This window comes from Dasypus novemcinctus, chromosome 10 (genome assembly GCF_030445035.2).
Source record: "Dasypus novemcinctus isolate mDasNov1 chromosome 10, mDasNov1.1.hap2, whole genome shotgun sequence".
In the NCBI taxonomy this organism is placed as follows: domain Eukaryota; kingdom Metazoa; phylum Chordata; class Mammalia; order Cingulata; family Dasypodidae; genus Dasypus; species Dasypus novemcinctus.
In genome coordinates, this window is record NC_080682.1 from 83,601,764 (window position 1) to 83,629,670 (window position 27,907).

Here is a 27,907-nt window from a genome sequence, read left to right on the forward strand (position 1 = left end):
GATGCCTATGCAATCAGGGTTCCAGAGATATTTAAGGCTCAGTCAACCAGATGCATTGGATGAGAGATTTGGGTGTGAGCCAGGCTGAGCCCATATGCTGCTCCTCCTGTTTCTGCTGGCAACTGCAGTTGAGGGACTTACTGAGTTTTCTTTGGTAGTGTGAGCAGACATCTTGGTGCCCTGTCACTAGCCCCATGGACACTGATAAGTTAGGGGCATCCATTTTGCTGGTGGCCTTGTGGCAGGAGCAGCATTGGTTCTGGAATGAGTAGCTTCTTGATTAGAGATGAGCCAACATCTCCTTTGGTGGCCCAGTTTTCATTTGAGAAGCCTTCCTGAAAGCTAAACCTAAAGTCTTTTCTAAATCCCTTCCAGTAGTCCTGTGAGACATTTAATACTCTGTCATAAATCCTTTCTTGCTTAATCTAGCTGGAGTGGATTTTGTTTTCTTCACTTAACCAATACAAGCAGGATGGAAAGATTTTTTTATTGCAGATTTCCTCTTTAGAGAAAGTACTGTCTGTGTTTTGGAAGGATGCCTTGATAATCTTGGAGGGGGGTAGGCCCTCTCCCACTTATCCCCATCTCATCTTTACCCAGGTCTAGGTGTCAGCTGACACTGAGGCTTCATGAATTTTTTCTTTTTTTTTAATTGCTCCTGAAAAAAGAGGAAAAAAGAGACAAAAGTGTAGAGAGAAGGGAGAAGGACCAAGTGGATGGCACAAGACCAGGTGCTGAATGATATGACCCATTCCAAGACCTCCTCCCCCACATTTTCAGTAAAATCTGTGTAAATACTTGGTGTGATGGATATTTTTTGTTGTTGCGGAAACCAAAGGTGTAACTGAATTTCATGTTGGGGGTTAAGGGTCATAGTACGGGGACAGAAGTAGTGTGTGAGGGAGACAGAGTTTTGAGAGGCAGAAGGGATCAGGAGATCAGAAGTCACCACTGGGAACCAGCAGAAATTCCCCTGCCCATGGCCTTCAGAAATCCAAGGCCTTCTCACTTTGATATCAAGGAGCAGAGGCCCTCAGCCTGCCAAGGGCTGGTGTGCACATGAATAGCATTTAGGACTGGTTCTTTCATGTTCTCCTTGGCTTTTTACCTTGACCACTTCCTCTTTCCCTGAACTCTCAAAATCCTTAAGCTCCACAGTCCTTCATAACACCACCATTTTCTCATCTATAGTATGATTACTTGTGTGCATTTCCTTTTAACCTTTTATGCAAGACTCTTAGCTCCTGGAAGTCAGAGGCCTGGGGTCAAATTCTTCTTTCAACCTCTAAAGTTATTACATGCACAGTGTTGTAGGTATGTGTCTTTGTGCCTATTTTTGAGGAGAGTTCCCAGATCTTTAATGATGTTCTCAATGGGGTCAGGGACCAAGAAAGAAGTTAAGGGATCTTTTTGGGGCATCTTAACATTGTTCCTTTACTGATATGCATAAAAGAGTTCTCTTTCAAAAGTAGAGTCCATCTTGTCCTCATGCTTGTCTTCCACCAGTAAGGATGTACACCCATGGAGATTTAAGACTCATGGGCCACGCAAGTGACCAAGAGTCAGTTTATGGTTTCAATATTCTCCCAGCTATGGGCTCAGCCAAATAGCACATGTTTATCACCCCTTCTTCAGAACACTTTGCCCTGCAGTTGGAGAGGTTTACAAGCCAAACCGACACCAGGCAAGTTCCACCGTGGGTGGGACACATGGCTGTTGTGTGCTTTCCAGTCTGTCATCTCTTAAGCTGTAAATATTTGTCAAATCAGTGTGGATATGTCAGCCTCTGAAGTGTGTGTGTGTGTGTGTGTGTGTGGTGCTGGGAAAGCAAGAGCCTCACAGGCTGGCATGTGATGTTGATGCACTAATGACTGATGACAGGAGCAATAAAAACCACATCACGAGTCAGGGTTGGTGGGAGGTGAGCTCTGTTTTAACCTGCACATTTCAGTCCAGAAACCCACGTGCAAACATCAGGAAAGCAAAGCTGGGTTCCCAATAACTGCCAGATCTGTAAACTTTCTAAAGCCCCCACATTGATCTCTTGTGTTAATCCAGTGGCATTTCCATTGAGCTGACAGGTTTGCGTGTGAGTGTGTGAGTGGGTTCATGAGGTAAACAGTAAAAGCCTGGAAAGGGCTGTTTTCATTTTTTGTTGGCCTTTTGTATTTGTTTTGTTTTTTAATCTTTGTTTTTACTTTCATGGTTTCTAACTTGGAGTAATTGTCTGTTAAAATGGAACTGTTTCACTCACTCTTGCAGCTGAGACTCCAAGATCTTTGCACTTTCCACAAGGCGATCACTCATGGAGGGCTTGCAAAGGATATCCACTTCAGGATAAAAAAGAATTGAAGTCGAGGTGGCCAGGAGTAGAAATTAGAAGGAGAATTTGAGGAAAACTCCCTATGTTCTGTAAGTCTCTCCACTCAAGTCTAGGGAGCCTTTTCTACTCTGAGAAAGCCACCTGCCAATTTGTATAGCTGCCACTCCTGAACCATGCGACACCAGCCACAATCTCACTGCAAAAGTTGTCTCTCCCTTTTCTCTGGATGCCCACAAGCCACTGTCTGAATACTGAGGCTTCTTCCAGTTTTACTACAGAAAAATTTAATACCTCCCGGGTGGAGCTTGCCAGCAGAAATAGCAGTAGGGATCAGAGCCAGGCCAAAGCCTGACTTCTATCCTCCCAATCTTGCTTTAGTGCCTCTTAGTGGAAGAACCTACATCCTATCCAGAGCATTGTCTGCCAGGGAGTCTGGGGAATGTAGATTTTATTTTGTCATCCTTTGCTGTATAGGAAGGCACACAAGAGAGAGGTTGAAATGGGCGTTGCACATCAGTTTGCCTTTCTAATACAATCCTATCTACATGCCAAGGCTTACATCAGTTGTTAACTCCTCTCTGAGCCCTCTCTCCTACTGCCCCTCTCCCTCAGTAGAAAAATTCCTCCTCTGTGCTCCCACAGCTTGTTGTAATACAGTGTAACATTTCAGTTTCCTTTGTTAGGCTGAGTGTTCTTTGAGGGCAGGAATTTTGTAGGACTCACTTCTGTGTCTCTAAAACCTAGGATAAGACCTGGTAGGTAATCACTGTGGTGGTTTAAAATATATGCATAAGTTCTTTCATACTTATCTCTTCAAAAGGTGGGGCCTAGTTTCTCTTCCTTTGAGTGTGGGCCAGACTTAGTGACGTGCTTCTAAAAAACAGAATGTGGCAGAAATGATGACATGACTTCTGAGACCAGGTCATAAAAGTCATGGCTTGATCGCTCTTGGATCATGACTCTGGGGGAAGCCAGTTGCCTTGTTGTGAGAACACTCTGGTAGCCTGCAGAAAAGGTCCACGTGGCCAGGAACCAAGGCCTCCTGCCAATAACCAGGACTAACTTGCCAGGTGTTGTCTTCCTCAGGAGGAAAATCTCTCTCCTCTGACCTGGGAGGACATTCAAGTTTCTTGCTTCCCATAGTCCATTAACGTGGTTAAAAACCACAGCCTGTTGACTCATCTTCTTTGTTTCCTATAAGTTAAGGTGTGGTGGACAAAAGGAGAAGAAAATGGGTATGGAAAGGATAGAACTGAGGCTGGGAATTCCCTGTTTTCATACAGGTTTCCTGGTTGTGGTTTGGCCAAGCCTGACTAATTCTCCCAAAGATGTTGAGGAAGGAAGCCAGCAGTTCAGAATCCCTTCAGCATTATTTTGGAAGAGCTTTCTTTTGTACTCCTGGTGAAACTCAGGGTCTGTGGCATGGCTTCAGCTGAAGGATGGAGAGCTGGTCAGGTAGGGATCTTCTGGGCTCTGAACTACCCTGTGCACTGTGTCAGGTAAGTAGTCTGCAAAACTTGCCCCATTGAGCAGAGAGAGTGGTTCTTAGGCAGCAGTGTGAAAGCATTAAGCCCAACTGGCCAAACAATGCCTTCAATAGGAGGACACACCTTTCTTTGCTTTTTGAGGCAGTTGAAGACAAATGAGCAGCTCGCCTCAGGTGGAGGGTAAAATTTTGCTTCTCCAAGATGACTGGACCATGGGAAACTCAAGCAATCCTTGGCCTGCTTTCCCCATGTTGGAATCTTACATCTTTTTAAAGAGAAATGAAACAATATATTCTCATTGTTTTCTTTTTAAAGTTCAAACACACAGTTATATGGAGTGAAAAAGCAAATGTTTTTCCTTTACAACTTACCCGCCAACCCTATTTACTCCCTATAGGTAATTTCTGCTAACAGTTTGACTTGTTTCCTGCTCAGTATATAAAATGTAGATATCACATTTTATATATTGCCAGCAACTTATTTTTCACTTGACAGTAAATTGTGGACATTCTTTTCCATGTCAGTATATGCGGATCCAACATATTCTTTTTTCCTAATAGCTGTCTGATATTCCACACTATAATGTGAGAGGAAGAGAAAAAATTATGTTAGCAACAAGCACATTTGTGGGGTGGGGAATGAGGGTGTTGAATGGAGGATTTATTCATTCTTTTGCATATGCTTACCCAGTTTTCCAGCACCATTTGTTGACAAAATTATTCTTTCTCCATTGCATGGACTTTGGCACTCAATTAGCCATAGATGGGAGGGAGGGTTTATTTCTTTTATTTTTTTATTTTTTTTTAAGATTTATTTATTTACTTTTCTCCCCTCCCCCCCACCCCAGTTGTCTGTATTCTGTGTCTATTTGCTGTGTCTTCTTCTTTGTCCGCTTCTGTTGTTGTCAGCAGCATGGGAATCTGTGTTTCTTTTTGTTGCATCATCTTGTTTTGCCAGCTCTCCATGTGTGCGACGCCATTCCTGGGCAGGCTGCACTTTCTTTCGCACTGGGCGACTCTCCTTACAGGGCGCACTTCTTGCACGTGGGGCTCCCCTACGCGGGGGACACCCCTGCGTGGCACAGCATTCCTTGCGCTCATCAGCACTGCACGTGGGCCAGCTCCACGTGGGTCAAGGAGGCCCGGGGTTTGGACTGCGGACCTCCCATGTGGTAGACGGACGCCCTAACCACTGGGCCAAGTCCACCGCCTGGAGTTGTTTATTTCTAAACTCTCAATTTGATTCCATGGCTCTATGTCCTTGTCTTTGTGCCAGTACTATGCTGTTTTGATTGCTGAAGCTTTGTAATAAAATTTAAAATCAGAAATTATGAGTCCTTTCTTCTTTTTCAAGATGGTTTTGACTTTTGTTGAAGATATTATTCTCCCCTTATTGAATGAGCTATTCTTTCCCCATTGGGAGGGCTCAGAAAGTATGAGTCCTCCCATTTCTTTCTTTTTCAAGATTATTTTGGCTATTTGTAGCCCCTTAATTTTCCATATAAATGTGATGATTGGCTTTTACATTTCTGAAAAGAAGGCTATTGGAATTTTAATTAGAATTCTATTGAATCTATACATTGCTTTGGGTAGAATTGACATCTTAACAATATTTAGTTTTGTAATCCATGAAAACATTTACTAAGGTCTTTTTTTAAATGTATCTTAGCAATGTTTTGTACTTTCTTGTGTACAAATTCTTAATATCCTTGATTAGATTTATTTCTAGATATTTCATTCTTTTAATTGCTATTATAAATGGATTCCCCCTGATTTCCTCTTCAGATTGTTCATTACTAGTGTACTGAAACACTGCTGATTTTTGTGTGTTGATTTTCTACCCTGAAACTTTGCTGGGTTTATTAGCTCTAGTAGGGTTGTTAAGGATTTTTCATAATTTTCCATATACAGCATCATGTCATCTGCAAATAGGGAAAGTTTTATTTCTTCCTTTTCTTTTTTTTTAAGATTTTAAAAAAATTTCTCTCCCCTTCCTCCCACCCCTCAGTTATCTGCTCTATGTCCATTTGCTGTGTACGCTTGTATTCTTGTCAGCAGCACCGGGAATCTGTGTCTCTTTTTGTTGTGTCATCTTGCTGCATCACCTCTCCGTGTATGCGGCACCACTCCTGGGCAGGCTGCACATCTATCGTTCAGGGTGGCTCTCCTTACGGGGTGCACTTCTTGTGCGTGGGGCTCCCCTACACTAGGGATACCCTTGCATGGCAGGGTACTTCTTGCTTGCATCAGCACTGCATGTGGGCCAACTCACCACATGGGTCAGGAGGCCCAGGATTTGAACCCTGGACCTCCCATGTGGTAGGCGAATGTTCTACCCATTGAGCCAAGTCTGCTTCCCTTACTTCTTCCTTTTCAGTTTGGATTTTGTTTCTTTTTCTGGCCTAATTTCTCTGGCTAGAACTTCCAATATAATGTTGAATATTAGTGGTGAGAGTGGGCATCCTTTTCTTGCTCCTGATCTTAGAAGGAAAGCTTTCAGCCTTTCACTGTTAAATATGTTAGTTGTGGGTTGTCCATATATGCCCTTTATCATGTTGAGAAATTTTCCTTCTATCCTAGTTTTTTAAGTCTTTTTATCAAGAAGGGGTGCTGGATTTTGTTTAATGCCTTTTCTTCATCCATTGACATGATCATGTAGTGTTTCCGTTTGTTCTATTAATGTGGTGTATTACAATAAGTTGGTTTTCTTATTTTTTTAAAAAAATATTTATTTATTATTATTATTTTTTAATTACATTAAAAAAAAATATATGAGGTCCCATTCAACCCCACCGCCCCCGCCCCCCACTCCCCCCACAGCAACACTCTCTCCCATCATCGTGATACATCCATTGCACCTGGTAAGTTCATCTCTGAGCATCACTGCACCCCATAGTCAATGGTCCACATCATAGCCCAGACTCTCTCACGTTCCATCCAGTGGGCCCTGGGGGGATCTACAGTGTCCCGTAATTGTCCGTGAAGCACTATCCAGGACAACTCCACGTCCCGAAAACGCCTCCACATCTCATCTCTTCCTCCCGTTCCCCACACGCAGCAGCCCCCATGGCTACCGTTCCCACACCCATTTCACATTTCCTCTGTGGACATTGGATTGGTTGTGTCCATTGCACACCTATGTCAAGTGAGGGCTTAGATTCCACATGGGTACTGGATGCACTCTTCCCGCTTCTAGTTGTAGACACTCTAGGCTCCATGTTGTGGTGGTTGACCTTCTTCAACTCCATGTTAGCTGAGTGGAGTAAGTCCAATAAGTCAAAGTGTAGGAGCTGAAGTCTGTTGAGGCTCTGGGCCTGGGTGTCATATTATCAGTCCAGAGATTCAAATCCCCTACATATATCTTAAACTCAGCACCAACTACAATTCCAATAAAGTAGCATGCAAGTCTTGTGAAAAGAGATCCCCTCTGAGTCCATTTCCATCACGCAGAAACACCAGCTCCAAAGAAGGGCCATCTGTCATGGCAGTGAACCCCTTCTGCCATGACCATAGAACCCGTGGGTCTCTTTATCCCTCAAAAGAACCAATACCTGGGGTTGTATCTACCTTATCTGTCTCTTAGACTCTGTTCAGTTGTACATAGGGGTATTCCTTCTGACAACCTCCAGACTCTTTTTTAGAGACTCACAGCCTTATAATCTCATTTCTCCTTTCCATTTCCCCCTTACATTAGGTCAAACCACTTCCCGAAGTCATGTTATTATATGTAGACAGGTATATTCTGCTGTTCCGCATTGAATCTTTAATTCAAGGTCATTTTCTAGTTGCTTCTTCAGCTGGGATGTGGTAGTGATCCCTCGGTGCCAGGGAGGCTCATCCCCGGGTGTCGTGTCCCACGCTGGGGGGAATGCATCACATCTACACGCTGAGTTTGGCTGTGAGAGTGGCCACATTTGAGTAACATGAAGGCTGTCAGGAGGAAACCCCCAGGCACAATGCTACTCTAGGCCTTGTTCTTATTGCAGGTGCATAGGCTCAAAAGTGTAGCCATTAGTATCAAGAGCCCACTGTTGGGCCCTCCTTCCTTCCTGGTTCTTGCCGTTGCACCTGGAGGATTGCCGCTGCTCTCCCAGGGCCCACAGCAGTGACCCCCCAGCCAGGAGCCCAGTACCCCCCCAGCTGTTGTTTTTAATTGTTTCCACTATGAGTATATATAGACATTACCATATACCCTGGGCATATGCCCTGTATAACTCCCTGTCAACCATATATATCCTGTCAATAACATCCCATATCAGTATTCCTCCGCTGCCATTGTTGAACCACTCTGTGATCCAAAACTTCCCATAAAGTGAATCCCAACATAATGTCAGCTTCAGAAGAGTCTTAGATCACCAAAATTCATATATACAATATACAGTATTTCCCCAGATCCACCATAAAACCTTTTCCCTTCCACAGCAATAATCTTTTAACTTATTCATATCATATTTCCTGAAACTGATGTACAGATTCCGAAACTATAGTTTTCAAACAAGGTAACATTTGTGCTTACTATGTGGTCCATACTTTAGGTTGTACAGTTTTCTAAATTTTTTAGTTATCCTATGTTTTGTCTTATGGTTTTCATTATTAGTCTGTCGTCCCCTATATGTTTTTGGTGTAATATTAGCTGTTTTATATTCATCCTCGTGTACTCTCACATAACTCCTCTTTTGCCCCCTTATTTACCTTTGTTCTATCCATTCCATGTCCATTTTCCCCTCCCCTTAGGGCCCACAACGCCTGCCAATCTAATGCCCTGGGAGCCGTCCTTTCTCACGAGAGATACAGTTCTCTCTATTCGACGGCATTAGTCTTCCCCAGGATATGGGTCCACCCCACCCAATGGTAGAACCCACCTTGGCAAAATGAGCCTTCAGCTATTCCCTCCGGAGTCCGTCCCGCATCAGACCATACCCCCTGAGCGTCCTAACCAGGTGACCCTCCTATTTATACTTTGATACGTTTTACTCAACATTTAGTTCTCAACGAACTTCTGGCACTCTCCCATGTTTGTATGTTGCCCCTCCCTCCCACCTATTTCTTGGACCATATTACCCCTCTTCCCATCCCCAGCCCCCCTCAAACCCAGAAAACCCCACCTGAAGGTAACCCCTTGCCCCCATTTTGTCCCTTCTTTGTGCTCATACTTACCCCCAGCTCATCACAGATTCCACCCCTACAGACATTAACTCACATCCTTCCTCCACCCCCCGATTTCCAGTAAGCCACTTTTCCAGACTCTAGCTCTCTGAGGCAGTTAACTTATTTCATATCATTGAGGTCATATAGTATTTGTCCTTCAATGCCTGGGTTGCTTCACTTAACATAAGATTCTCAAGGTTCATCCATGTTATCACGTGCGATTGTAGTGTATTGGTTCTTACAGCTGAGTAGTATTCCATTGTGTGTATATACCACATTTTATTGATCCACTCATCTGTTGATGGACTTTTGGATTGATTCCAACTTTTGGTGATGGTGAACAATGCTGCTATGAACATTGGTGTACATATATCGGTTTGTGTCCTTGTTTTCAGATCTGATGGGTATATACCCAGCAGTGGTATTGCTGGGTCATATGGCAAATCTATGGATAATTTTTTGAGAAACTGCCAAACTGTCCTCCAGAATGGTTGGATCCTTCTGCATTCCCACCAGCAATGGATGAGTGTTCCCCTTTCTTCACATCCTCTCCAGCATTTGTATTCTACTGTTTTTTTCATGGCTGCCAATCTTATGGGAGTAAGATGGTATCTCATTGTAGTTTTGATTTGCATTTCCCTGATAGCTAGGGATTTGGAGCATTTTTTCATGTGCTTTTTAGCCATTTGTATTTCTTCTTTGGAGAAGTGTCTGTTTAAATCTTTTTCCCATTTTTTAAATGGGTTGTTTATCTTTTTGTTTTCGAGATATATGAGTTCTTTATATATGCAAGTTATAAGTCTCTTATCAGATATATGGCTGCCAAATATTTTCTCCCATTGTGTGGGTTCCCTTTTTACTTTCTTGACAAACTCCTTTGAGGTGCAGAAGGCTTTAATTTTTGAGGTAGTCCCATTTATCTATTTGTTCTTTTGCTGCTCGTGCTTTTGGTGTGATATTCATGAAGCCATTTCCTATTACAAGGTCCTGTAGATGTTTCCCTACACTGCTTTCTAAGGTCTTTATGGTCTTGGCTCTTATATTTAGGTCTTTGATCCATCTAGAGTTGATCTTTGTATAAGGTGTGAGATGGTAATCCTCTTTCATTCTTCTACATATGGCTATCCAGTTCTCCAGGCACCATTTGTTGAATAGGCCATTCTCTCCCAGTTGAGAGGGTTTGGTGGCTTTATCGAATATTATATGGCTATATACATGAGGTTCTATATCTGAACTTTCAATTCGATTCCATTGGTCTGTGTGTCTTTCCTTATGCCAGTACCATGCTGTTTTCACTACTGTAGCTTTGTAGTATGTTTTGAAGTCAGGAAGTGTGATTCCTCCTATTTCGTTTTTCTTTTTCAATATGTCTTTGGCTATTCGGGGCCTCTTTTTATTCCAAATAAATTTCATAGTTAGTTTTTCTAGTTCCTTAAAGAAGGCTGTGTTGATTTTTATTGGGATTGCATTGAATGTGTAGATCAGTTTTGGTAGGATAGACATCTTAATAATATTCAGTCTTCCTATCCATGAACAGGGAATATTCTTCCATTTATTTAGGTCTTCTTTGATTTCCTTGAACAATCTTGTATAGTTCTCGATGTATAAGTTTTTTACCTCTTTAGTTAAATTTATTCCTAAGTATTTGATTTTTTTATTTACTATTATGAATGGTATTTGTTTCTTGATTTCCTCCTGATCTTGCTCATTATTGGTGTATAGAAATGCTACTGATTTTTGTGCATTGATCTTATAACCTGCGACTTTGCTAAACTCATTTATGAGTTCTAGGAGCTTTGTTGAAGATCTCTCAGGGTTTTCTATATATAGGATCATGTCATCTGCAAATAATGAAATTTTGACTTCTTCCCTTCCAATTTGAATGCCTTTTATATCTGGTTCTTGTCTCAGTGCTCGAGCCAGTACTTCCAAGACAATGTTAAATAGGAGCGGAGACAATGGGCATCCTTGTCTTGTTCCTGATTTTAGAGGGAAGGATTTCAGGACTTCGCCATTGTAAACAATGTTGGCTTTAGGTTTTTCATATATACTCTTTATCATGTTCAAAAAGTTTCCTTGTATTCCGATCTTTTGGAGTGTTTTTATCAGGAAGGGGTGCTGTATTTTGTCAAATGCCTTTTCTGCATCTATAGATATAATCATGTGGTTTTTTCTCTCAATCTGTTTATATGGTGTATTACATTGATTGATTTTCTTATGTTGAACCATCCTTGCATACCTGGGATAAATCCCACTTGGTCATGGTGTATAATTCGTTTAATGTGTTGTTGAATACGATTAGCAAGTATTTTGTTAAGTATTTTTGCATCTAGGTTCATTAGAGAAATTGGTCTGTAATTTTCCTTTCTTGTGGTGTCTTTGTTTGGCTTTGGTACTAGGGTAATGTTGGCATCATAGAAGGAATTAGGCAGTGTTCCTTCTGTTTCGATTTTTTGGAATAGTTTCAACAGGATTGGTGTTAGTTCTTTCCGGAATGTTTTGTAGAATTCACCTGTGAAGCCGTCTGGCCCTGGGCTCTTCTTAGTTGGGAGATTTTTAATGACTGATTCTATCTCTTTGCTTGTGATTGGTTTGTTAAGATCATCAATTTCTTCTTTCGTCAGTATGGGCTGCTTATGTATTTCTAGGAATTTGTCCATTTCCTCTAAATTGTCATTTTTGTTGGAATATAGTTTTTCAAAGTATCCTCTTATGATAGTCTTTATTTCTGTGGGGTCAGTGGTGATATCACCTTTCTCATTTCTTATTTTGTGTATTTGCATCTTTTCTCTTTTTTTCTTTGTTAGTCTCGCTAAAGGTTTGTCAATTTTGTTGATCTTCTCAAAAAACCAGCTCTTGGTCTTGTTTATTTTTTCAAGTGCTTTCTTATTTTCTATTTCATTTAGTTCTGCTCTTATCTTTGTTATTTCCTTCCTTCTTCTTCCTGTTGGGTTACTTTGTTGTTGTTTTTCTAATTCCTTCAAATGTGCAGTTAATTCTTCAATTTCTGCTCTTTCTTCTTTTTTGATATATGAATTTATGGCTATAAATTTCCCTCTCAGTACCGCTTTTGCTGCATCCCATAAATTTTGGTATGTTGTGTTATCATTATCATTTGTTTCAAGGTAGTCATTGATTTCTTTTGAGATTTCCTCTTTGACCCACTGTTTTTCTAAGAGTGTGCTGTTTAATTTCCAAATTGTCGTGTGAAGTCTGGGTCTCTGTCCCTTGCAAATTTCCAGCTTGACTCCACTGTGGTCAGAGATATTGTTTTGTATGATTTCGATCTTTCTGAATTCATTAAGCCTTTCTTTGTGGCCTAGCATATGGTCAATCTTGGAGAATGTTCCATGTGTGCTTGAGAAAAATGTATATCCTGCTGTGTTTGGGTGTAATGATCTATATATGTCTATTAGATCCAGCTCTTCTAATATACTGTTCAAATGTTTTGTTTCTTTAGTGATTCTCTTTTGAGATGTTCTGTCCAGAGTTGATAGTGGTATATTAAAATCCCCCACTATAATTGTAGATGCATCTATTCTTTCACTTAGTTTTTCCAGCGTTTGCCTCACATATTTAGAGGCGCCCTTGTTAGGAGCATAAATATTTATGATTGTTCGATCTTCTTGACAAATTGTCCCTTTCACTAAAATATAGTATCCTTCTTTGTCTCTCACAATTGTTTCGCATTTAAAGTCTATTTTGTCTGATATTAATATAGCTACTCCTGCCTATTTTTTTTTTTTAATTTTTTTATTTTTTATTGACTTTGTAATAATATTACATTAAAAATATATATGTGAGGTCCCATTCAACCCCACCCCCCCACCCCCCCTCTCCCCCCCCCCCCCAACAACACTCGTTCCCATCATCATGACACATCCATTGGATTTGGTAAGTACATCTTTGGGCACCTCTGCACCTCATATACATTGGTTCACATCATGGCCCATACTCTCCTCTATTCCATCATGTAGGCCCTGTGAGGATTTACAATGTCCGGTGATTACCTCTGAAGCACCATCCAGGGCAGCTCCATGTCCCGAAGATGCCTCCACCTCTCATCTCTTCCTGCCTTTCCCCATACCCTTTGTCCATTATGTCCACTTTTCCCAATCCAATGCCACCTCTTCTATGTCCTGCCTATTTTTGGTTGTTGTTTGCTTGTATGATTGTTTTCCAGCCATTCACTTTCAACCTCCATGAGTCTCTGGGTCTAAGATGTGTCTCTTGTAGGCAGCATATAGATGGGTCGTATTTCCTTATCCGGTGTCCCAGTCTGAATCTTTTGATAGGTGAGTTTAATCCGTTGACATTCAGTGTTATTACGTTTAGAGAGTTATTTATGGTAGCCATATTTTGGTTGGATTTGTGTTTGTTATATTTTGTTTGTATTATTTTATTTTCCCCTTCTATTTTTGTCTTTCTTGTTGCTTTTACACTCTCCTCCATCTCTGACTGTCCTGTTTTTTCCTTTCTTCCTGCAGAATTCCCTTAAGAATTTCTTGAAGGGGAGGTTTCTTGTTGATATACTCTTTCAGTTTCTGTTTATCTGTGAATATTTTGAACTCTCCATCATTTTTGAATGCTAGTTTAGCTGGATAGAGTATTCTTGGTTGGAGATTTTTTTCCTTTAGTACCTTGACTATATCATACCACTGCCTTCTTGCCTCCATCGTTTCAGATGAGAAATCAGCACTTAATCTTATGGAGTTTCCCTTGTATGTGATGGTTTTCTTTTCTCTTGCTGCTTTTAGAATTTTTTCTTTGTCTTGAGCATTGGATAATTTGACAAGTATATGTCTTGGGGTGGGCCTGTTGGGGTTTATGACCAGTGGAGTGCACTGTGCTTCTTGGATATGTACATCTGTCTCTTTCAGTAGATTTGGGAAGTTTTCATTCATTATTTCCTGCAACACTCCTTCTGACCCCTTTCCCTTCTCTTCTCCTTCTGGAATGCCTATAATACGTATGTTTGAGCGTTTTGCATTATCATTCAGGTCCCTAAGTCCTATCTGGATTTTTTCTACCTTTTTATTGACCACTTCTACTATCTGTTTGATTTCCAATGCACTGTCTTCCACATCACTAATTCTCTGCTCTGCCTCTTCTAGTCTGCTGATATTTGCTGCAAGTGTATTTTTGATTTCTTGAATTGTGGTGTTCATTTCCATCATATCTGTTATTTTTTTGCGCATGTCTGCAATTTCCCCTCCAAGTGTTGTCTTCACGCTGTTAACCTCTTTCATTACTTCATCAAATTTGTCGGTGATAAATGTTCTGAGATCTTTCATTGCTTGTGCGAAGTCCTGCCCCCCTTCCTGATTTTCAGTTTGTTGATTGGATTAAGCCATGTTTTCCTGATTACTGGTTTGGTTTGTAGATTTTTGTTGCTGTCTTGTCAACATTTTTTCTTGACGGGTTTAATCAGTTCCTTAGCTTCTTTGTCTAGTCTTGGAGATTAATTAGCTGTTGTTTTTGCATAAGTGTTATATCTTCTCTTTGTCACTTTGTTCTTCTTATTCCAATTTCTTATTGCTAGTTAAGCTCACTTTAAAGGAAAGTATTAGTGCTGGGGAAAGTCAATTGTGTAAGGAAGGAAAAAGTGTGAAGTAGTATTGGCGATATATGTTTACAAAGCAACAATATGAGTTCTGGGAGGATGGAGGTTAGAGCATGTAAATTGTGTAGAGTTATAGTAGTAGGAAAGTACCTATAATGAGGTAGACGACTGAATATGGGAGGAATGTGGTACGTACTAAGAGGCTATTGTTTTCGTGAGAGAGGTAAAGAGAAAAGAAAGGTAATAGTTTCAGGGACGAATACCAGATGGAAAACTAAACAAAGGTATTAGAAATTAAGAGTTAGACACTTTGTGGATCAAAGAAAGGGAGATGGAATATAGGAGAGATAGCAGATGGTGGAGGATATCAAGTTGTAGGGGAAAGGGGATAGTGTAGATAGGCTAAATCTATTCACAGAGAAATGAGGCAGTGGAGGGTGAGGAAACCCAGCAAATGTGAGGTATTTCCTGTAGGACCTATTGTATTGTTAAGGTAAAATAGTATAAGAAGAATATTGGGGACAAGAAAGAGAGGACTGAAAAAAAAAAAAAAGAACAACAAGAACAACAACAACAACAACAAAAAATAAAAAATAAAAATAAAAATAAAAAAAAAAACAAAAACAAAGAACAGAAACCCCGCCGCCAGGCTCGGCTGGGCTCAGCTGGGCTCCGGTCCCCTGCCCGCCACCCGCCGCGGCTCGGCTGGGCTCGGCTGAGCTCGGCTTTCCCGCCCGCCGCCCGGCGCGGCGTGGCTGGGCTCGGCTTCCCCGCCCGCTGCGGCTCAGCCGGGCTCGGCCGGACTCGGCTTCCCCGCCCACCGCCCGCCGCCACGGCGCAGCGCGGCTCGGCTCTCCCACCCGCCACCCGCCGCCCGCCGCGGCACAGCGCGGCTCGGCTCTCCCGCCCGCCACCCGCCGCGGTGCTAGCTGCCTCGGCTCCGCCTACCCAAGGAGGGAGTCCTCCACACGTAGCTGGGATCTCCGTGTATATTTCACAGATGGATCCTCTCTGTTACCTTCCCTCCAAATCGATGTCCAGGCACCTCCGGACCAGGAATAATCCCGAAACAGCCGGTCCCAAAGAGTCTCCGACGCCTCCCAGCCGATTCCCCCCAGGAGCTAGTAACCGGGAAGTTCACTAAGCCGCCATCTTGCCTCCCCCTCCTGAAAAGTCCCAAATTATATCTTATAGACCAGTCCTTTCCGTTACCTTCCCACCAAATCGATGTCCAGACACTTCCTGCCCTGAAAAAATCCTGAAAAAGCCTGGTCCCGGAGAACCTCCAGCGGTGCCCAGCTGCCTCTTCCCAGGAGAGACGGCAAGGCAAGCTCACTCAGCCACCATCTTGCCGGAAGTCCCCTGGTTTTCTTATGTTGAACCACACTTGCAAACCTGATGCCACTTGATCATGGTGTATAATTCTTTTAATGTGCTGTTGGATCCAATTTACTAGTATTTTGTTGAGGATTTTTGCATCCATATTCATAACGGATATTGGTCTATAATTTTCTTTTCTTTTGTCATCTTTATCTGCCTGTAGAATTAGGGTGATGTTGGTGTCATAGAATGAGCTAGGAAGTGTTCCCTTCACTTCAATTTTTTTTTTTTTTTTGGTAAAAGTTTGAACAGGACTGGTACTACTACTTCTTGGAATGTTTGGTTAATTACTAGTGAAGCCATGTGGTCCTGGGCTTTTCTTTATTGGGAGGTTTTTCCTAACAGAGTCTATGTCTTTACTTCTTATTGGTCTGCTAAGATCTTTTCTTTTGGAGTCAGTATGGGTAGTTGTGTGTTTCCAGGAATTTGTCCATTTCATCTAGATTATCTAGTTTCTTGGCATATGACTGTTCATAGTGTCCTCTTATAATCCTTTTTACTTCTGTGGGATTGGTAATAATGCCCCTTTTCCTTTCTGATTTTAGTTATGTGTATTTTCTCCCTTTTTTCTTTGTCAGTGTAGCTAAAGGTTTTTTTTATTTTAATAATCTGTTCAAAGAATCAATTTTTGGTTTTGCTGATTTTCTCTATTGTTTTCTTTCTCAATTTCATTTATCTCTGCTCTAATCTTTGTTATTTTCTTTCTGCTTACTTTGGGTTTAGTTTGCTCTTCTCTTTCTAGATAATCCTGTTGTGAGATTAGGTCTCTGATTTAAGATTTTCATTCTTTTTTACTGAAAGCATTTGGAGCTATACATGTCTCTCTCAGCACTGCTAGCTGCATCCCATAAGTTTTGGTACAGTTTTTTTTTTTTCATTTGCCTCAAGTTAGTTCCTAATTTCTGTTGTGATTTCTTCTTTGACCCATTGGTTGTTTCAGAGGGTGTTGTTTAATATCCACATATTTGATAATTTTCCAATTATTGTTCTGTTATTGATTTATAGATTCATTCCATTGTAGTCAGAGAATATACATGGTATGATTTCAATATATTTGAATGTGTTGAGACTTGTTTTGTGGCCTAACATATGTTCTATCCTGGTGAATGATTCATGTGCCATATAGAAGAATGTGTATTTTGCTTCTGTTGGGTGAAGTGTCCTTTATATGTCTGTTAGGTCAGCATTTCTGTTTCCTAGGCTACTCAAGCAAATGCTATGCAAAAGGATGGTTTAAACAATGGGATTTTAATGGCCCATTATTTTTTTTCTTTATTTCTAAAGAAACTTTAGGTTACATAAATGTTACATAGAAAATATAGGGGATTCATCTATATCCCATCCCTTGCCCTCCCATACTTTTCCCCTTAACAAACATCTTTCATTAGTGTGGTACATTTGTTACAATTGGTGAACACATATGCATTGTTAGTAGCAGTGCATATTGAAGCATTGCTATTAACCATGGTCTGTAGTTTATAGTATGGTTTACACTTTGCACCACACAATTTTATAGGTATTGACAAAATGTCTAATGGCCTGTATCTTTCATTGCAATATATTTCAGAACAATCCCAATGTCCCAAAAATGCCCCATGTTACTTACACTTATTCTTCTCTCTCCCTCCCCTCAGAAACTCTGGTGACTACTGCCTTTATATCAATGTTACAAGTTCTTTCATTGCTAGAATAATAATGTCTCCTTTTGTCTATAATTGCATTCCCCACTTATGTTTGTTTATTCCTCAATCTTGAGGATTTTGGGATGGTGATGCTCACTCTGCTTCTAATTGAAAGGGTGCTTAGATCCCATGAGGCAGATGGATGGAACTGTCTTGCTTACAGTTGCAAATGCTCTGTTTTTTGGGAAGGGTGTTGTCTATCATCAACCTTTTGTTAGTTTTCCTGGGCAAGTCCGATGAACTAGAGAGTAGGTGTTGGTTGCAACTCTGCTGAGATTCAGGACTTAACCAGCATATGAACAGCTGGAAGATTTGGCATGGAAGATTTAAGTCTCTGGGACATATATTTAATAGGCATAGTGCTAATTATAGGTTCAAATACAAGGGGCAGAAGAACCATGCATAGGGAACTTATAAATGAGTCTAATTCTGATACATTGGGGACATAGGTTATCATATATTCCAAAGTGAGGCCCACTGATGGGGGGCTCACTGTTTTGAGGCCAGGAAAAAGTGCAAATCAAAGGCATCATCCAGGTGATGCTTTCTCCCTGAAGACTGTGGCATTCTGGGGTGGCTGCTGGTGATCCTTGGTCCTGGCTCCTCTGTCACATGGCAGTGCACATGGGGGACTCTCTTGTCCTCTGCTTTCTCTTTTGGATTCCTTTGCTGGTCAGGCTTTGGCTGCTCCCTCTGTGGCTTTCTCTCTCTCTGTCTGAATTCCATTTTGTTTATAAAGGACTCCAGTAATAGGATGAAGACTCATCCTGATTGAGGTGGTCCATACATTAACTGATGGAACATCACCAAAATGTCCTACTTACAATGGTTTACACCATATGAATGGATTAATTTTAAAAACATGTTTTTCTGGGATATATTCAGCTCCAAACCACCATAGTCAGGTTGATTCATAGTATCATTCAAGTCTTCTATTTTTTCATTAAGCTTTGGTCTAGATGTCTTTTACATTATTGAAAGTGGTATATTGAAGTCTCCTCTATTAATGTAGAACCATATAATTCTCCCTTCAAATCTGTCCCATATATTTGGGGTTCTGCCATTAGGTGCATACATATTTATAATTGTTATGTCTTCTTGTTGAATTGACCCCTTTAGCAGTATATAGTGATTTTCTTTGACCCTCAAGACAGTTTTGGGCACCATGTGCACCCTCCCCGGCCCGCGGGGGCCCTGGGTGCCACTGCTCCTCCTGGTCTTCCTCATTGTGGCTCACCTGTGCGTGGTGGACAAGAACCCCCCAGATCCATCTTTTACAATTCAACCTGCCAGAGAAGAAATGATGGCAAAATACTCTAACCTTTCCTTGGAGAGTCATAACGTATCACTGACAGAACATTCCAGTGTGCCAGTAGAAAAAAATATTACTTTAGAAAAACCTTCTAATATAGCACTCACATGCCTATTCACAACATCTGGAAATTTGAGTTTAGTAAGTGTGACTTGGAAAAAAGATAATGAACTGCTCAAGGATAATTATCTCACCAATGCAACGAGAAGCATCCTATATTCCCAATACATGGTCGCCATCGTTGATAGCAACCAAATGGGAAGTTATTCTTGTTTCTTTGAAGAGCAGAAGGAACAAAGGGGCACATTTAATCTCAAAGTACCTGAAATTCATGGAAAAAATAAACCATTGATCACTTATGTGGGAGATTCCACTGTTTTGACATGTAAATGTCATGATTGTGTTCCTTTAAATTGCACCTGGTATAGTAGTAATGGGAGTGTACAGGTTCCTGTTGATGTGCAAACCAATGAAAAGTATGTGATCAATGGAACATATGCTAATGAAAGAAAGCTCAAGATAATGCAGCTCTCAGAAAAAGATAAAGGATTTTACTGGTGCCACGCAATATTCCAATTAGGCGAGAGTAAAAATCACATTGAATTTGTCGTGCTGAGCTATTTGGTGCCCCTTAAACCATTTCTTGTGATAGCTGCTGAGGTTGTTCTTTTAGTTGCTATTATTCTGCTCTGTGAAATGTACACACAAAAGAAAAATAAGCACCTAGAGGAAGATAAAGAATTTGAACAAATTGAGCAGCTGAAATCAGAAGATAGCAATGGTATAGAAAACAGTGTACCAAGGCACAGAAAAAATTAGGTTCCTTTCAAATGATACTCTAAATTAAAGGAATCTGTGAACCAGTGAATGAGAAACATCATGCCAAGACAAATGAGATAATAAAGAGTTTATATTTAAGCTCTGTTTATGCTTCCTGTTAAGAACATCTAAGTATTTTTGAAAGAATGTAAAGCTTATGTAACATGCTCTGCAGTAGCTTCATGAATAATATATGCTGTCTTAGATATTAAGATATATTTTCATTTTGTACTTATTTTACATTAAAGCAAGATAAGTTCAATATGTTCTGTGAAATATAACCCAGGATAATTATATTATCATGCTGATCTTCAAGGTACACACAGAATAGACATCAGCAATGCCAGTTATCAGTCATAGAGCAATTGTCATTCAAGACCTAATTATAACCAAAGAAATCATTAAAGAGAAGCCTTGGGGAAAAAAAACAAAAAACAAAAAACAGTTTTGGACCTAAAGTCTATTTTATCTGATATTGTATTGCTTCCCAGCTCTCTTTTGGTTAGTTATTCCCTATATTTTTTCCATCCTTTCACTTTCAATCTACTTGTATCTCTGGATTTAAAGTGAATCTCTATTTATAGCATATGGTTGGATCATGCTTTTTAATCCATTTTGCCAACCTCTGCCTTTTGACTGGAGAGTTTAAGACATTTGTGTTTAAGGTAACTACTGATAATGGAGGACTTCCTTCTATCATTTTGCTATTTGGTCTTTGAAAGTCATATGACTTTTTGTCCTTCAATTCTGTTAATGCCTAATTCCATATTTATATTATTATTATTTTTTGTATTGTACCATTTTGAGTCCCTTCTCATTTCTTTCTGTATATATTTTACATGTTTTTTCTTTGTGGTTACATGAGGCTTAAATTTAACATCCTACATCTATAAAATCATATTTGATATCAACTTAACTTCAATAGTGTACACATACACTGTTATTGTATCTCTCTGACCCCCCACCTTTTTTGTTGTACTTGTTACAAATTACATCTGTATTTATTATATATCCAAAACTATAGATTAATTTTATTTATTTCTCTCCCCTTCCCCCCATTGTCTGCTCTCTGTGTCCATTTGCTGTGTGTTCTTCTGTGTCTGCTTGCATTATATGGTAGCACTGAGAAACTGCGTCTCTTTTTTGTTGCATCATCTTGCTGCATCAGCTCTCCGTGTGTGTGGCACCACTCCTGGGCAGGCTGCACTTTTTTCTCATGGGGCGGGTCTCCTTATGGGGTGCATTCCTTGGGCATGGGGCACCCCTACACGGGGGCACCTCTGTGTGGCATGGCACTCCTTGCCTGCGGCAGCACTGCACGTGGGCCAGTTTATCACACAGGTCAGGAGGCCCTGGGGATCAAACCCTGGACTCTCCATATGGTAGATGGATACTCTATCAGTTGAGCCTTGTCTGCTTCCCTATCATTAATTTTTTTTTAGGTACTGGGGTTGGGGGGACCATCTTTGTGGGAAGCTGGTGCTCAACCACTGAATCACATCAGCTCCTGAGTTGATTTTTTTGTTTGTTTGCTTGTTGTTGGTTTTTTTGTTCCCATGTGGGAAGCAGGTGTTCAACCACTTTAGCCACGTCTGCTACCCTATCGTTACTTTTTTTATCCCCCTCCCATTGCAGCTTTGTGTGTGTGTGTGCGTGTGTGCTGTCTGCTCTCTGTGTCCATTTACTGTACATTCTTCTGCGTCTGTATTTATTTATTTTTTATTTCCCCTCCCCCCTTGCAGCTTGCTTGCTGTCTGCTCTCTGTGTCCATTCACTGCGTGCTATTCTGTGTTCTTGCTTGTCTCCCTTCTTTTTGTTGCGTCACCTTGCTGAGTCAGCTCTCCATGGTGTCTGTGGGCCAGGCAGTGCTCCACGGCAAGCGAGCGAGCCTGTCTTCACAAGGAGGCTCCTGGACGTGAATCGAGGGCCTCCCATATGGTAGATGGGAGCTCATCTGATTGAGTCACAGCCGCTTCCCATATTGTTACTTTTTATGCATTTGCATTTTAGAACCTGGATGAAGTATGATGTGGAGTTACATACTAAAAAATACAATATAATTTTATTGGCATTTGTAATTACCCAAATGGGCACCTTTATTGGAGGTCTTTATTTTATTTTTCACCACTGTGTGGTGTTCTTTCCTTCAGTCTGAAGAACGCCCTTTATCATTGCTGGTAGGCAGGTCTAGTGTTGATGAACTCTCTCAGCTTTTGCTTATGGGAATGTCTTAAACGCCCTCTCATTTTTGAATGACAGTCTTGCTGGATATAGAATTGTTACTTGGCATTGTTTTCTTTCAGTAAACAATGCCAAATAATTTCTTTCTTTAAGTATTTCATCTCACTGCCTTCCTGCCTCCATGATTTCTGATGAGAAATAGGTAGTTAATCATATTGGGACTCCCTGTACATAACACTTTTCTTTTCTTCTCTGCTTTCAGAATCTCCTTGTCATTGACATTTGGTAGTTTGAATATTATGTGTCCAGAAGTGTTCTCTTTGAGTTTATCTTGCTTGGGATTTGTTGGGATTCTTGAATGTGCATATTCATGTCTTTCATCAAATTTGGGAAATTTTCTGCCATTATTTCTTTGAATATTTCTTCTGCTCCCTTCCTTCTTTTTTCTCCTTCTGGGACTCTCATAACACATATATTGGTATATTTGGTGGTGTCCACAGATATCTTAGCCTCCATTTGCTTTTTTGTTCATTCTTATTTCTTTCTGGTCCTTGGTCTGACTCATTTCAATTGTCTTGTCTTTGAGTTCACTGTTTCTTTATTCTTTCAGCTCCAATATGCTGTTGAAACCTTATAGGGAATTTTTCATTTTAATTATTGTGGTCTTTAACCCTCATATTTCTGCTTGGTTCCTTTTAAAAAATTCTCTTTATTGAAGTTCTAATATTGTTCATTTTTGTTTTCCCAATATCTTTTAGTTTTTCTCTGTGTTTTCCTTAATTTCCTTGCGCATATTGAGTTTCATTTTAAAAAATTCTTTGTCCATTATGTCCAAAGTCTCATCTTCTTCATAGATGGTTTCTGGATTTTTGTCTTGTTTCTTTGTATGGGCCATCATTTCCTGTTTCTGTGTTTATCTTATATTCTTTTATTGCACACTGTACATTTTAATATTTAAAGTGTTAAGTCTGGGATTTAGCCCTGGAGCTGTCTGTTCATTTGGTCAAGAAATATCAAGAAGATCAGCCCAAGGTAAATGTAAAATACAGGGTCCTCTCCTTTTCTGAGCCTGGATCTGGTCCTGAGCTTCTGCTTGCTCATAGCCTTAGGAATCTCCCCTCCTTCCACCCCATTTACAGGAATCCAGATGCCACTTCTACTCCCTCAAAAATAAACTTCTCTTCCAGGGTGCTCTATTACATGACTTAAAGCAGGTAATCCTTTGTTCCAGGCCACTTTGACTTTACTGGTTCTTATACTGCTCTAGTTGTTCACAAGCTGTTTCTGCCTGCAAGGCAAGCCAGAGATGAGTTTCCTGGTTCAGTCTTTCAGCCTGCCCCCAGATGGATTGGCACTGACACATAGGAGTTACTCTGCTCCCTCTGGAACAGGGATCCATATGGGAGGACAGGCTGGCTCCATATCATGCTGGGAAGGGGGTAGGGGAAGGGCCAGCAAGGACATGACAAGCTTTTCCTACTGTTCTAAAAGCTGTGCTTTCTTGATTCAGCACTCACACTGTTATTGCAACCCTTTAGCTGTTTTCTGGAGTTTAGAGGAAGAGGTTCTGCTAGTTTCTGCTAGTTGTACAAAAATCCTTTGGGGGAACAGCACCGTGGAATGTCTTATGTTGCCATCTTCATCAACCAGAGTGATGGATAAGCCTTTTTTTTTTTTTAAGATTTATTTATTTATTTATATTTCTCCCCTTCTACCCCCACCCCAGTTGTCTGTTCTCTGTCTATTTGCTGTGTGTTCTTTGTCTGATTCTGTTGTTGTCAGCGGCACGGAATCTGTGTTTCTTTTTGTTGCCTCATCTTGTTATGTCAGCTCTCCGTGTGTGCGGCGCCATTCTTGGGCAGGCTGAACTTTCTTTTGTGCTGGGCAGCTCTCCTTACGGGGCGCACTTCTTGCACGTGGGACTCCCCTGCACAGGGACATCCCTGCGTGGCACGACACTCCTTGCGCGCATCAGCACTGCGCATGGGCCAGCTCCACACGGGTCAAGGAGGCCCAGGGTTTGAACCGTGGACCTCCCGTGTAGTAGATGGACGCCCTAACCACTGGGCCAAGTCCACTTCCCAGATAAGCCTTTTTAATGTCATCAATTGTGTATTCTAATGAGCATTATGAAATATAAATTTTCTGGAAAAGGCAAAATTTCAGGAACAGAAAATATATTTGGGATTGCCAGGAGCTGGGAGTCAGGGGATAGATGACAAGACAACAAAAGGTCAGTATGAGGGAATTTTGGGGTATGATTGAACTATTCTGAATCTTGATTTTGTTGTCATTACTTATAAGTCAAGTTCTTTCACAAAACTCACAGAACTATACGCTAAAAAGAGTGAATAAAATAGTGAATTAAAAACAGGTAATTTCGCCCCACAATAACCTCATGATATAAGGCTTAGAGAAGTTGAAAAGTTTGCCTCAGCTCTCATAGCTAGGAAAATGGTAGAGCCAGGATTTGCACCCAGATCTAACTCTAAAGTCTTTTCTGTCTATGGAACCATGGAGAAGTGTCTCCTCCAGGAATGCAGAAAAGAACAGGATGTGGAGGAATAGAAAAGTATGAGCAGCACTCAGAGGGGAAGCAAACTCTCTGCCACCAACTTCCTGAAGCCTGGCCTTGGTTCATCTGTTGCATGAATGACCCCATATCACAGACCCCACATACTTGGGGAAGCAATGGTGGCTGGCTGATAGTAGCTGGGACACCTCAGGAAGTGGCTAGACACATTTGCTGGGCTTGTTGGTATGCTATCTCACAGGAAGACAGGGCCTGGTATCAGAAGAGAAATGAGGAGGGTGTGTTTGCCCAGAAGCTGTTAAAGGCCTTTTGTGACCCTTGGACTTGAACCAGACATAGTGGAGGCAAAGAAACCCCGCATGAAAGTTCAGGGTGACTCTGTGCCTTTACTTGCTCTTTTCCCCCACTTGCTTCATTTGCTCTGGCAGTTAGGCAAGAAGGCTTTTTATCCTCTCCAAAGTCAAACCCAAAGGAATCAGTCTCAGAGACCAGGCATCACTGAAATTATAGCAGCATTGTGCATAAGTACATTCCTTCTGTCTGAGGCAGTGATGGTTATCATTGAGGAAAGAACAGGGACTTAAGAGTCAGGTAGATGGAGTTCAAATATAGGCTTGGCAACTTAGTACACTGGACAAGTTTCTTAACCTTTCAGAGTCTTAAATTTCTCATGTGGAAAATGAGCATAAATGTACCTAATTTACTGGGTTGTTGTAAGGATGAACTGACATAAATGGGCATGATTTATAGTGAGAATTTTTAAATGGTAAGCTATCATTATTTTTCAGGAGTTCTTACAAAGCCCTGTTTTTTCAAATGGGATTTTAGTGGAAATAAATGGTAATCATTCAACCGTATACAGTAAACTGCATTCTGATAGAGATACCTATCAGAATTATTGTTTTAGTTTGCTAAAATCTTCTGAGAGCAATATGCCAGAAAGGGTTGGCTTTTATAATGGGAATTTATTAAATTAAAAGCTTACAATAGTGTGGGCTACAATGTGAACCACTGTCCATGTGGTGCAGCGGTGCTCCAGAGTGTATTCGCCAGGTGCAGTGAATGTGCCGCGATGATGAAAGAGGTTGTTGTTGTGGGAGGAGTGGGGTGATTGGGATGAGGGGGTATATGGGGACCTCGTATTTTTTTAATGTAACATTTAAAAGAAAATAAAGAAGAAAAAATAAATAAAGGCTTACAATAGTGAGGCTGTGATAATGTCCAAATCAAGACATCATCAGAGGTGCTGTCTTATTGAAGGTGGCTGCAGGGAATCCTGGACTCCTTCCACATGGCAAAGCACCTTGGTGGCTCTCTGGTCTGCATCTCTACTCCAGGCTTACTTTCCCCCTGAGCTCAGCTGTGGGCGATCAGGCAATGACTCTTCTCTTCCTCTCTTCTGGGCCTCAACTTTTTCAGCCTCTCAGGGACCTCTTTCTGTGCCTCTGTGCTCTGCTAACTCCAGCCTCTGGCCTCTGGGACCTCTTGCTCAGCCTCTTGGGGTTTCTTTGTCTCCTCCTCTTTTTCTCTGTGTATGTCTGTTTTCAGTCCTCCAAACCAAGTGACTGTGAAGGAATTCATGTCTCACAGAAAATTCCACCATCACTTGAGATTCTTTCTCTAGGAAGAGGAAGGGATAGCAAGGAAGTCTCTACCATCCTGCCTGTTTATAGGAAAGCCGGGTTCCCATGAGACTGGAATACAAGCAGTGTCTGGCAGTTGGTAACTAGGCCTTGTATGTGCCTCCCTAAAGGAGGTGGGCAAGAAGAACGCCAAAGGGAAGTTGGGGGTGGGGGAGGGAATGAGAGTGGGCCTGTGGGGAAAGTGGGACAGAAGAGCTTTCTGATCTCCATAACTTCTCCACATGCCCCAATCCATCTTGGCATTTAATATCATGGCTGATTATCCCAGCTCCCTCCTCCAAAAGGAGCCATATGTAGGAAGGATCTGCCCTGAGAGTGGGGAGTTTGAATGTCTGGAACATCTGTTTCTGTCATTAAAGTCTCAGCATCCCAGCACCTAGGTGACCTGTGAACAGTTATGTCAGCTTCTCACTGGGTCAGGGCTCCATCTGTGAACACAGAAAGGTTTGTGTGGCTGGAGATAGCCAGGGGTTAGTAGCCAGCTCTTGCTGTAGGGCCAAGCCTTGGAATGCTGTGATTTCCTCCTCAGCTTCATCCTTAATGGTGCACTGGTTTTGTGAAAGACACGAGGCCAGGATCTCTATTTGTCTTTATTAACTACCCTGGAATTAGTGCCTCAGCTCAGATTCAACAAATAATTACTGCATGCCTACACCTTGCTAGCAATTATAGCAGAATAATATTGATTCTGTCCTCAAGGTGTTTATATTCAAGTGGGAATAAAAAAGGCATAGAGAAAAATTCACTGCAGTATAGACAGAGGGTGACAAGGATGGTGATTTAGATAATGGCAAGGTACTAAGAGGCAGAGAGAAAAGATGACTTCCAGCCAGGGTTCTGGAAGCCTTTACAGAGGAGGTGGTATTTGTCTTGAGTTGTGAAGCATGGATAGGACTTTAATGAGTATAGAGGGGGAGACTTTAGAAAGGAAGAAATAGACTGAAACAAGATTAGTAAGTAGGAATATGCATAATATTATGGAAGAACAGGTATTTAGATATAGCTTGAGCATGGACTGGAAGAATTCATGTGGGGATAATGTAGAAGATGAAATTAGAAGGGAAAGCTGTGCTTGGATTATGTAAGATCTTGGATGTCTCACTGAAGAATTTAAATACTATCTGTAAGCAGTGAGGGTGACATTGAGAAGATTTGGACCAAGGTGGCAACTTGATCAAAATTGTGCTTTAAGATGACTGATCTGGTGGCCTTTTATGAACTGGATTAATGTGGTAGAGGCTGGAGGCAAAGAGGCCAAATGGGAGGCTCCTACAATAGTCCAGGAGAGAGACGAAATGTCACTTAAGACACCTGGGCTGTGTTTCATAGGTCAGCAGCCAGCATGGATGAATGGTTTCTTAAAACAGGATAAGCAGGAGGGTTTTGGAACCAGGATTGGGCTCTCCATCCCCCAGATGGGCAGGTGTTGATGGATGTGACCCAATGGCAGGTGCTCACAGAAGATTCTGATGGGCAAATATGTTGACCAAATTCACCTTACTGAGGGGTAATGCAAAGAATTTTCCCAAGTCCCTCAACAGCATGGGACTAAAGTAAACTGGTGTATGTCAGGTGGTCAGCACAAGGACATGGAAGCCCAAGTTGGCAATAGCTGGAATTCCAGGCTGGTAGCCTGCAACCAGGAGTTCTACTGACCCTGCCTAGGTGGATGGTTTGACTGCGTATTTTAGTCATTCTACTACATACTAATGCCTCTTGGCCAGATTAACAAGTATCTAGTTTACTGGCCTATCTTGTCTTCCAGGTTTGCCTTTACTTAGGGGCTTGGGTCTAAGAATCATGACTGCTTTTCTCTAGCCTGATCTCTGTAGCCAGA

General features: G+C 41.3%; 1 protein-coding gene and 1 pseudogene across 2 annotated transcripts in view; both read left to right on the forward strand.

Moving 5' to 3' along the window:
- IRAG1 (inositol 1,4,5-triphosphate receptor associated 1) overlaps positions 1-27,907 on the forward strand; it is a 250,917-nt gene that overhangs the window by 47,937 nt on the left and 175,073 nt on the right. The gene's annotated exons all lie outside the window — the stretch shown is intronic.
- On the forward strand, positions 18,748-19,857 carry LOC139439753 (embigin pseudogene; annotated as a pseudogene).